Raw genomic sequence first — 13,299 nt, 5'->3', positions numbered from 1 at the left:
TTCAAAATTGATTACAGTGTTTGTATTCTTCATTTGATTTGATTTGAAAACAAATTTAGATTTATTGTTATGATTTTAATTATGTATTTTGACAAGTGTTTTTACGTTTTAGTAATTATTTTGTATTTGAATTTCATGGACTCGAACAAGTATTTGTAATACGATAATCAGTTGCTTACAAAAATACAAAAAAAACTCGAAAAAGGTTCAATTTTGATAAATCAAAGAGGCTTTGTATAAGACCCATTAAGGACCCATTAAGAACCCATTAAGAACCCTAGACCCTGTCAGACCCGTAGGGTCCGGGTCCGGGTCTGAAAATTTTGGACCCTTAGGGTCCGAATCCGGGTCTGGATCAAAAAAAAAAATAGGGTCCGGGTCCGGGTCTAGCCAGACCCGCCCCATGACCATCCCTAGTTGTGATTACACTATCTAAAAACTTAAAAATAAAGTAAGTTTAATGTAAGAAAGTAAAATATATAGAGTAAATAAGAGTAAGTCATTTGAAAAAGTAATAACAAAGTGTATTTTAGTCGTTGGCAAGATTATTTTCAATCATTGATTACTTACAAATTTTATATGAATAGGCGGTTATCGGACTTATATACCCTTATAAATCCCCTGTCAACCCTTTTATATTAGCTTACTATGACTGCTATAATTTTTGAAAGACTTCACTAACCATTAAACTTAATTAAGAAGATACCTAAAGTTACCTTATAACTCAACTAAGTTTAAGATTATGTAAACTCTAATAATAAAACTAGATGCAATTATTATTAGGAAAATTTGCAAAGAAACACCTTATAAAATCAGTTTTTTTGTAAAAATAAAAAAACACCTTTTAAAATTTTTTTTGTAAAAAAACACCTTTTAAGAGACTTTTTATTAAAAAAAACACCTTAAATCAATTTTCGGTGACTTTTGTCAACTTTCCGACGTTGACTATGCCATTTGTCAACTTTCAGGCGTTGACTTTTGAGCTCAAATGGTATAGTCAACGCCGGAAAGTTGACAAAAGTCATCGGAAACTGATTTAAGGTGTTTTTTTTTAATAAAAAGTCTCTTAAAAGTTTTTTTTTTACAAAAAAAAAAATTTTTAAGGTGTTTTTTTACAAAAAAAATTTAAAAGGTGTTTTTTTACAAAAAAACTGGTTTTATAAGGTGTTTCTTTGCAAATTTTCCTTCTTATTATTAGTTGTTTCTTAATAAAATTAACTAAAGAAAGTCCAATTAATTTTAAAGCAATAACTTATACAAGAATAATTAAGTATACCCAACAAAACTAATGTTATATAAGTTTAGAAATAAAAGCTAGTTTACATAAATACTCAATAATAAAGTTGCATAAGTTAAAGACCAATATCAAATCTCATAAATATAAAATGCCAAAGACATTAGTACATGTTACCACAAATTACTCTTACGGCCCGTTTGGTTGATGGTAATGAAGTAATGGGAATGAAATGTTGTAATGGCAATAGTAATGAAGGAATGTACATGAGAATTGGTAATGAAGATTCTTTTGTTTGGTGTGCATGACTAAAGAATGGTAATGGAAGATAATATTTCATTGATTTCATTTGGTTGTTAGTAATAAAAAATAGTAATGAATCTTTGTTTCATTATTGTATATTTGTATCTAAAAGCATTATTGTATCTAAATTATTTTATCTAATTATTCTTTTTTTAATAATAATATTTTTTTGGATAATTACATACATTACCTTTTTTTCTTCATTATTTTTTTTCTTTATCTCGAAACAACATTACCTTATTTTATTATCACAGTAATACTTCATTACCATTACAGTCTAATACTAGATTGTTTGATGGTAATAAAAATGGCCTTTTTTGGTAATTTCATTACCTTATTTTATTACCATCCATTACCATTGAAGGCATCCAAACAACAAATTTTTTAATTAATTTTATTACCAATACCGCCCTCTAATACCAGGTACCAAACGGGCCGTTAGGTTAATAAGAGAAATTCATTAAGGAAATAATTGGATATAAGGTAAGAGACTTGTAAATATTTTTCAATCTCTCTTTTGTCTCTACTTAATCTTATATATATGAATATTTTACCTTATTTTTTGGATGGAAGACTCTCTATTTATAGAAGAAGAAATAAGAAAAAGATAAAAATATACAACTAAATTTTAACTAAACTTTTCCTTTTTTGTAAAGTAGCAAAATTTTATGGTAGAGAATCGAACATATAAACTCTAGAATTGGAGAAGCTTCCACCACTTATCAAAAGAAGTTTACTTGAAATTTGCTACTTCATATTTATTACAACTAATCATGTTGAATTGTATTGTCGTTATTACAGCCAACTTATATAGCTGTTTTGTCATTGTTAGAAGCTGAAAAAACCCTAAAAAATTATAGTTAAAAAGTTATTTAAGTTGGCGGTAAGAAACCCTTAAAAGTCAAAATCTTTTTAAAAATAATTGTATACCTTTTGATTCAATTTTTAAAAAAAATCTGTTTGGCTTTAAACTTTCGCGTTGGTGATCATTTTACATGAAAAAGACAAAACAACTTGTATGGTATTTTGTTAGACGTGGCAATATTACTATCTCACTAGGAAATTGTAGGCTCATCATATATAAACTCTTTATTTTAAGTCTTTTAAAAAGATATTTTGTTATAAGAATAGCCCTTTTTTATGCCATTCACAAAACAAAAAAAAATTAGTAGAAAAATTGAAAAAAGTGAGTTTTTTTCAAAAAAAAATCTAAAATAAGATTTTTAGATATTTTAATTTTCAAAATAAATATCTGCATGTTCGAGCATAAATCAGTGCAACAAGAGACATGGTAAAAGGTAAAAAAATCATCACGACTTTGCTTGTTGTTACTAAAAGCGAACAAATGAAATGTCATAACTTTTAAAAAGATAATAAAAAAAATTAATATCAGTTTGTTGTTGAGAAAAACGAACAAACAACAATATCTTTCATTTATTTTTTTTTCTTTTAAAAAGTGTGATATTTGTCTCTCTTTTATTCGCTTTTATTGACAACAAACAAAGTCGTGAATTTTTTTTTCAATACGTTATTCTCTTTCGCTATTAGTAATAACGAACAAGGACTGACCTTAGGCTCAAACATAAAAACACTTATTTTGAGAATTAAAATTTTCCAAGATTTAATTAAAAAAAATTTTTTAAAAAAAATTAATTCAATTTTTCAATTTTAGTACATCACTATCCAAAACGCCTTCCTAGTAGGGATGGTCAGGTCTGGCTAGACTCGGACCCATACCCTTTTTTTTTATAGATCCAAACTCGGATTCGGATCCTAAGGGTCCAAAATTTTCAGACCCAAACCTAGACCTTTCGGATCTGACGGGTCTAGGGTCGTTAATGGGTCTTAAATAAAGTCTCTTTGATTTGTCAAAATTGAGCTTTTTGCGAGTCTTTTTGTATTTTTGTAAGCAACTTATTATCGTATAACAAACACTTGTTCGAATCCATGAAATTCAATATATAAAATAATTACTAAAAAATAAAAACACTTGTCTAAATCCGTAATTAAAAACCAAATATAAAAGACTAAAAGAGACACATAGTTTATATTCCATAACATTACAATCAATTTTGATCAATCTTCTTCAACTTCATCAAGATCCTAAAAGAAATATCAAACAATTATAAGTTAGTTTTTCAATAAAGAAAAAGTAAATCAAAATAAAGCCATTAAAGTTAAAGCGTACTAGTTAAATCGGGTCCGAATCTGAGGGACGGGTCTAGAGTCTGGGTCTCGAGGTCGGGTCAGACCTAAACCTATTAAATACTTTTTGAATTTATATTCGACCCAAATTTAATGGGTCTCAAAAATTAAAACCTAAACCCTTTTAAAAAAATTAAATCCAACAAAATCCTAAACTCATGATGATTCCTACTTCCAAGTTCTTACACAAATATTATGTGGGCTTAGCAATAACAACAAAGCTTATTTAGCGGCGGAATCTGCCATGATCGATAACTTTCCTCTATTCTAATCAGATATCACATAATTAAACGTCGTATTTGATTTTATATATTTGTTTATGTACTTTTTACTCTTAAATTTTTCTTATTGTAATTAGTTAAAATTTTATAAAAAGTTCAATATAATAAAATTTTCATTTAGAAGAAACACATAAAATTCTACTTGAGTGTGTTTTAACTTGTAAATTGAGAAAAAAAAAATTAAACTAAAAGTGGTTAATAGTGTTAGAAAACAAATGAGACGTTTGATGAGCATAAGACCGAGTAATTGGTTTCATGAAGTATGTATCACCTTTTTCATGTAAGGTTTTGATTCTATTCTTGCTAGCCTATAACGCTATCCTAACCTCATCATCATCATACCCAATGTATCCCGTCTATAGAAAACTATGGTCAGGGTCTGCGGAGGGAAGAATGGCGGCAACTCGTAAGTCATACCCATAAAGGAGAGTGCGGCCAAAGAGTCCCTCGACTCGAAAAAGAATAAGAGCAGTTTCTGCAACGACTAGGGCCGAGTGAGGCTGAAGCTGACTCCGCAGGTTTGCATAGTATCGCCTAGGCATGACCCTTAAACATAAAAGAGATAAATACAATTCAAATATAAATAAAATAAAGTAAAAATAACAATTAAAAGGAAACAATAATAATAATAATAATAACAGAATGACCATTCTATTTTGCTTTAATTTCATACACGCATTTTAAATATCTTTTAATATTTTATACAATTTAATCGGTGTCGTTGTTAATGCTCTCATATACCTTTACAAACAGTTCATGTGCAAATACTGCAAGGGAAAGAGTAGTAAGTTTATGTTTAAATAAAAAAAAAAAAAAAAAAAAAAGGAACCAAAAGTAAGTAGTAATAATAACAATTAAATTAGGTCTTAGGAGGGAAATGTAATTCATATGATTTTTGATTGCAGGTTGATTAAAAAAGAAAATTAAAAATGTTTTAAGACTATGTAGAATGCAAACTTGAGGCAGTAATAAAATAAAGGCACAGAGTTACAGAAAACAACCTTAAAAGAAATTGAAGTATTTTAATAAGCCAAAGTATTGACTGTAGTTGATGGTTCCTCACAGCCACAGATAGTCAGATACAATTAATGCACCGACACACAGCCCACTGGATGGATGTTTTTACTTCACATGCTTTTTTGCCACGTACTCCTATCTTCTTTTTTTATGGAAGGGTGATCTTATTTTATTAAGGAAAATTCTAAAGTATTGGGTTTTGTTGTGGTAATCAAAGATTTTTAAAATTCATGCCATAATTTTAAGATTTATCAATTTAAATTAGGGAGGTACATGGTTTAGTTTAATTTGGTTTGATATTAAAATCAGATTAAATCAAAAATTTCGGTTTGAAAATTTTTCAGATCAGGTTGAACCGTTTAAATCTTCAAACCAAATCGGACCAAATCGTTTTACAACGGTGTGGTTTGGTCGGGTATACGGTTTTTATTTTTTTGTTTTTTCCAAATTAATATATATGTTTATACAAATATTTCGCACCTTATAATTAATTGATTGCATTAAAATTATTCAAGTATATATTACTATATAAAAATAACAACAACTCGAAATATCTAGGTAGCAACATATTTTTTTTAAAAAAAAAATTTGACTTTTGGTTATTGTGCGGTGTCTGAAAAATTAAAAATCAGGACCAAACCGTAAACCGTAATATTTTTTTTTGAAAAAAAATAGACCAGACCAATTAGACCGTAGACCAGACCAAATATTAAAATTTCGGTTTGGTTCGATTTGGTTTGCGGTTTAGACCAAACTTTGTTTGGTCGGCCTAATTTAAATCTCCATGACCAAAAGCGTTTGTGGCTTAATAGATAGAGCATCTGCATGTGGAGCAGAAGGTTTGGGGTTCGACCCTTACTGAACGCAGGTATCAATTGGGGGGTTTCTTGACTGTGTACATCTCTCTTTACTTCCTTCTTGGGGGAACGGGTATATTTGTCCGCATCTTTTAGGAAAAAGAAGACCCCTATCCGGACCCTGCCTTGTGCAGGATACTGGGAGTGTCCTTTACCTTTTTACCATTTTTACTGAAAAAGTTTAGAAACCGTCTATTAGTAAGAAAGCCATGTTTGTGAATTGTGAGATGCAATACATCGAAAATAACTCATAATTTTCTAACCCTAATTCTCTAATTTCCCAATTCCTATTTCCCCAAATTTTCAAAAGTTTGATAACAAATTTCGAGATTCAACGGAAGGTATTGATCAACTTCAATCCAAAATTTTCAAGGTTCTACAAGAATTTCGTTTGATTAAGCAAGCAATAAAGGTGAGTAACTTTAATTTACAAGAATTTAAATTGTTGATGGATGAATTTTGATGTTTCTAGGCCAATTTCGATTCTTCTACGAGAATTTTCATCAATGAATTGTTGTTGATCGAAGAGTTTGAAGAAGGAATCCCAATTTGATAGTAGAAGGAGAATCGAAAAACTAGGTTTTTCGTTTGAGGGGAAAAATGAAAAAATTAGAGTTTATATTTTGGAAGACAAATGGAAAAACTAATAAAGGTAAGAGCTAAGTTAACTTAATGGTATAGCCAGCCAGCAATAAACGGGAGAATTAGTGTTCCCAAATGTTTTTTAGTAAAAAAGGTCATAAAGGTTTAATCGGGTAAACCTTAGAGCAACTGCGTGGATTTAAAAAAAAAAATTAGTTACCACGTGAAAAATCCAATACCTCACGATTATTACGTGGAATTTCCCTTTTGTTATTATATATACAACATCACAAAAATAGTAACAATTTATGATATCAGAGTCATAAAATTCAAAAAGTATTATTAGCTTTGATCATCAACTAGATTAGTTAATTACCTGCAATTGCAAACATAAACACAAATGGAAAAAACCCAACCGAAAACACAAACCAAACATTGATCTCAATGGAGCATATTGCAATTGATACAATAAATGAACAATTCATTGCGTACTCACTCATCCGCTATGAACAATTGATACAATAAGACTTAGAGTCAGAGATTTTAAAAGTTAGAAATTCATATTTTAAGTCTTAAATATAAATATTTTAAATGTTATAATTGGTAATTTAAAAATAAAGTTAAGCCTTTGGAGAAGAAGATTAAGATTAGAGTTTGAAATTTAAGTGCTAGAATTGATATTTTAAGTTTTTTAAAATGAATATTTTAAGTTTTAGAATTAGTGATTTAAAAATTAAAATAAAATAAATTATTATGTCATTCTTACGATCTTGCGGCAGCCGCGTACAAAATTTTTACATTGTTTATAAGCTTTAAGTATTAACCCCTCACATAATATTTATATGCTAGTTGATTTAATTATATCCTAAAACTAAATCTAATTCAATTTTTATTTGTTCAATTTAAATTCAAAAATCATAATTTATTACAATTCAAAACCAAAAACAAAATCAACACAAATATACAAAGACAACTTCCCATTTAAATCGATTCAATTTACATATTCTTATCTAATAACTTTAACTCTAATCCTAGCTTAGAGTAAAACTTTATCTACTCTTCGATTTTACTACAAATGAAGTTGGAGTGAAAAAGTTTTAAAAGTAAATAATAATAATAATAATATTATTATTATTATTATTATTATTTTATAAAAAGTAAAAAATTGTAAAATAAAATAAAAAATAAAATTTTTAAATGTAAAGATAAAATTTTTAAAAAAGTTAAAAAAAAACAAATTTAATGGTACAATAATTAGGAAGGGAGTAGTGGAAAAAAAAGAAAAATTGGAAGGAACATTCCACGTGTTTTGTCCGTACATAATGACTGGAAACTGGAAACCTACCCGCAGAATGCGCTCATCGGATGACTCCAAAACTGCCTACTCAACAAACAATAATATTTAAAAGAAAAAAAAAAAAGTTGAAGCTTTCCTACTGCTGATCTATCCATCTTATCCATTCCCTCCTTTAAAGTCATGGTCTTTCCCACTGCCACTATGACTATAAATTATCAGCAAAACAACTTACACCTTCATCATCACAAACAACTACATATTAGAAAGCTTCAATATATTAAAGAAATAAAGAAAAATGGCAGATATTGCTATGTTAGTTGCTGAAGAATATGAAAGGAGATTGAAAATGGTTAAGAAGATGAGTTCTGATAATCCCAAAACGATGTCGTTTTTGGCTTCTATTAAGACAACTATTGCTGTTGGTGATCACAACTTGTTCAATCAAATTAAGGTTATTATTGATCCTAAAACTCAACTGGGTGTTGCTGCTCTTCATGGGCTTTTCTCTGCTTAATTATTCCTTCTTTAATTTATTAATTATGGGGTCGCTTGTAATGTCATAACTTAATTGAGAACAATTCTTGTACATATTTGGATTGGAATCTAGAAAAAAAGGGGTGATTTCAAGATAATGTAAATTTGTGAACCATTACTTACTTTTTTTTGTTTTAAGACAATTTTTGTATTAAAACAGAGTGCTCCATGCTGAATACAAGTTCAGGTTGTTTGAGTGCTGAGTTGTGAGAAATCCCTATGAGAATTCAGATGTTGTTTTAATTATTCTACCCAATGCTATTTGCCCAAATTGGTGTTGTTGGTTGAATTTTATTTTTGTATGCCCAAGATTTTTTCAAAATAGGTCATTTTGGTCAAAACTAAGCTATTTGGTAAGCCATTTTGGTCTGTTAGTCGGCCTATGCAACAATGTCAATAAACACTAACTACCCTTAAACCTACATATTTTATGTAAATGTCTCTATAAATAAATGTTAAAATGGCAATGCCAAACAGCGATGGCCACTGTTCATCGCCAATGGTCGAAATAGGATTCATGAAATGGCGACCAAAGTCTCGTAAGCCTTTTCTAATGCTCTTTTTAGAAGACAATGTGGGGCGAGTGCCATTTCTCGTAGCCAGCTCGTCCCCCAAATTAAACATTTAAAAAAACAATTTTTTTTAAGTGTCTTAGCCGGCTCGTGGTCCCTATTAAATTATTTTTTTCGAAGTTTTTAAGTGGGCGACGACCTTGTGCCGTAGCCAGGTCGTAGCCCCTTTTCACTTCATTTTTTGGAATTTTGCGGCATTTAAAAAAATACATAAGTAATGGCAGACCTAGGATTTGAAAAATGGGGTTGCACAACTTAGTTACAGCGTAAGATAATGTTAGACTTGGATTGAGAATTCTTATTCCTGAATTACGTTCAAAAAAAATAATATCACTTTTACTTGTAGTGTGAATTTTAGTGAGACTCGTTAGTTCATAAACTGGCATAGGAGTTGATGCTTGATTTGCGGTGGGTAGTTGAGTTTATAGTAGTGGAATTTTTATTTGTTTCATCCTTAAAATATAACGATTAACAAAAACATTTTATTGCTCTAATGTCATTAAGTGACTCTCATCTAGGGTGGGGTTTAAAGTGTTAGATGTACGCAATCTTACCCTTATTAGTGATAACACTAAGAAAAAGGTTGGTTCTGATTGACTGTTGGCAGCAAACATAATGAGTCAATTTATTTTATATGTCTATTATAATCCAAAACATTTTAGATCTTTACTCCATTTAAAATATATCTATTATGAACATAAACTAATCCTTCAAAATTAAAACCAATAAAATTGTAGTATGAAGTCTAATTCATTTTATCCAAAATCTCGTAATTCTCACCAATTTAATTTGAACAATAATCCACAACAATTTTGACTTTAGAAAAGTTAATCCTTTATGAAATAAGCCATTATATTACAATAATTTCAAATATTTAGAGATAAAAAGAAAAGGCATTAACTAAACATATATTTCATGTTTCAAAACATAATGTTAATGGGATAGTAGTAGGTGGATTTTTTGGAAAATTAAAAATTGCTTTTATTAGATAATAGTAACATGTTATTTAAGTTAAGGATCATAAACATTAATTAGTTTTAAATAATCAAGGTTAACTCAATGGTAAGAAATGTGTATACTTATGTTGAGAGGTTTTGGGTTCAAAACCTATATAACCAATATTTGTTTGAATTTTTTTATGGAGGATGGGATTGCATATGCAACCCCTTGCTTAATGCTAGGTCCGCCCATGCAAACTATTATGATTAATAAAATATTAATAATATACTAATACGACTAAATACTAATACAATTAATAATGTACTAATACTACACTTGTACGAGTAATAATATACTAATAATACACTAATACACTAATACGATTAATAATATATTAGTATTACTTTAATACAACTACACCACTAATAATATATTAATACTATACTACTTTGACTAAGAATACGCTAATACGATTAATAATATATTAATATTACACTAATACGACTACTTAACTAATAATATACTAATGATACACTAATTCGACTAACAATACTCTAATACGAGTATTTGTACACTAATACGATTAATAATATATTGACACTACACTAATACGACTACAACACTAATAATATACTAATAATACACTATTTCGACTAACAATAAACTAAAAATATACTAATAATACACTAATACGACTAATTCTATACCGATTCGACTAATAATATATTAGTATTGCTCTCATATGACTACACAACTAATAATATGTTAATAATATACTAATTCGATTAACAATACACTAATACGATTAATAATATATTTATACTACACTAATACGACTACAAAACTAATAATATATTAATAATGCATCAATTCGAATAACAATATGCTAATACGATTAATAAAATAAAAATATTACTCTAATACGACTATACAATTGATAATATACTAATAATACACTAATACAACTAATTATACCCTAATACAATTAATAATATACTAATTTTATTTATATAAAAAATGAATCTAGCTTGTTTACCTATGAACACTGAATGATTATCAAGAGACCAGTTGTTTGTAGTAAAGAGAAAGCTTAAGAAGAGATATTATGGGAGTGTTTGGCAAATTAACTTATTGAGCAATTTTAGATTATTTTAATATAAATAGAGGGTTGGATGGTCAAATCAGCTAATGCTAGTGTTTGGTGAATTAGCTGGTTAAAACAGCTTATTGATACGAATAAGCTGTTTTTGAAGAAGTTGTATATAGCAACGGATTTAAAATCAGCTGGTCATATCAGTCAATAAAATCAGCTGGTCAAATCGGCAACTATAATCAGCTATCAGTTACTAGCTACCAACTATCAGTCATTTGCCAAGCATCCTCTAGTTAGATGGAGATGAACAATTAATGAAGGAAATAAACAATTGTTATAAACGAAACGCGTGTAATGAGTAATTTGTATTTTCAATGAAATAATCTTTGCTATTTTAACATAATTTCCATTTTCTCAAATAATACTAATTGGGTCCGACCATGAAAGATGGTATTTTTAAGAGACCGTTTTTTATGAAAATTTGTGTTAAACTTTGTATTAGTTGTTATATTGATTTCGGCCCTAAAAGAACTAGACTTTAGGCGGTTGCACCTTTGGTCTACCCCGAGGATTAGGCTTGCTTGTAAATATTAAACTTCACAACTATAACCTATGAATAGACCTGGGAAAACGGTCGGTCGGTCGGGTCATTTTCGGGTCGGGTCAGTTTCGGATCAGGTCAGTTTCAGGTCGGATCACTCTGGGTTTCGGGTAGGTTCGGATTGACCCAACGGGTTACCATAAAACATTAGAATATCCAATAGACTAATTCAACATAAAAAAAATCATTAAAATGTCTAAAAAAAATCATTAGAGAAATTACATGTACGATTTTCAAAAAATAGTTGGTATGTCAGGTTCATTTAAGTGCAAGAAAAATAGGGGAATTAATACTTATTTTGAAAGACTTGTAAGATACGCGCTTTATAAAAGTTATTTTGTTTATTATAATTGTAACGTTAGATAAAAATGACGTTAAAATTATCTTCACAATTTTCATGTTGGAAAGATATACAACTAACTAAGTACTTATTTCGTCTTATAAGATATGCGTTTTATAATTTAGGGTAGCGACATTCGTTTTTTGAAAAGCTCATTCAAACGTGCGAAACGTTCGTATAAATTATATTGATTTGCTTACTGAAATGTAGAAGAATTAAAAACTCATTTGACTGATTTAACAAAATACATGTATTCAATTAAGATGATTATAACTAGGAGTGTTCAAAAAAATCCGATTCCGATAACCCGATCCGAAAACCCGGTTTCCGATTTTTAAAAGCGGATAAATTACCCGGTTTCTAAAATTCGGATAATTCGGGTCGGGTACCGGTTTTAAAACGGGGTATTCGGGTCGGATACGGATCGCGAATTTTGGAAAACCGGGTACCTGGTATCCGGTTTGATTTTATTTTATTTTATTATTTTTTTTTTAATATAAAAAGACAATTGAAAACCCTAAATCAGTTCTTTCTCCTTGCCGTCTTCATTTTGTCTTCTTCCTCCTTCTTTCATGCTGCGCCCGCCTGCACATTCAATCTTCCTCAATTTTTTGTCGTCTTCTTCACTCTGCACTGAGACGCCATCTTGCTTCTTCAATCTTCAATTCTTGACGTCGTCATCTTGCTTCTTCTTCACCGTTCACGCCGTCATCTTTAATTGGGTAAGTTTGCTTTAATTTTTTTGCCATCTTCTTCTTCACTTCTTCTTCGATTTCGGCATCTTAGTTCATCACCATCACCGTTTGTGTTAATTGATTGTGTTGATATTCTGATATTCTTTTTCAATCCTTTGCTTTTTGCTTTACATTTGGAGAAAATAATTGATTGTGTTAATCAGAAAATCAAAATGATGAACTGATTGAAATAAAATGATGATGAACCGTTTGTGTTAATTGATTGTGTTGATATTCTGATATTCTGATTTTCTTTTTTAATCCTTTGCTTTTTGCTTTACATTTGGAGAAAATAATTGATTGTGTTAATCAGAAAATCAAAATGATGAACTGATTGAAATAAAATGATGATGAACCGTTTGTGTTAATTGATTGTGTTGATATTCTGATATTCTGATTTTCTTTTTTAATCCTTTGCTTTTTGCTTTACATTTGGAGAAAATAATTGATTGTGTTAATCAGAAAATCAAAATGATGAACTGATTGAAATTAAATGATGATGAACCGTTTGTGTTAATTGATTGTGTTGATATTCTGATACTCTAATTTTCTTCTTTAATCCTTTGCTTTTTGCTTTACATTTGGAGAAAATAATTGATTGTGTTAATCAGAAAATCAAAATGATGAACTGATTGAAATTAAATGATGATGAACTGATTGTGATTTGATTGTAGTATTGTACAACTAGCGATGAACATGGGGTCGTCTTT

This window comes from Amaranthus tricolor, chromosome 3, assembly GCF_026212465.1.
Source record: "Amaranthus tricolor cultivar Red isolate AtriRed21 chromosome 3, ASM2621246v1, whole genome shotgun sequence".
Taxonomy (NCBI): Eukaryota; Viridiplantae; Streptophyta; class Magnoliopsida; order Caryophyllales; family Amaranthaceae; genus Amaranthus; species Amaranthus tricolor.
This window is presented reverse-complemented; position numbering follows the sequence as displayed.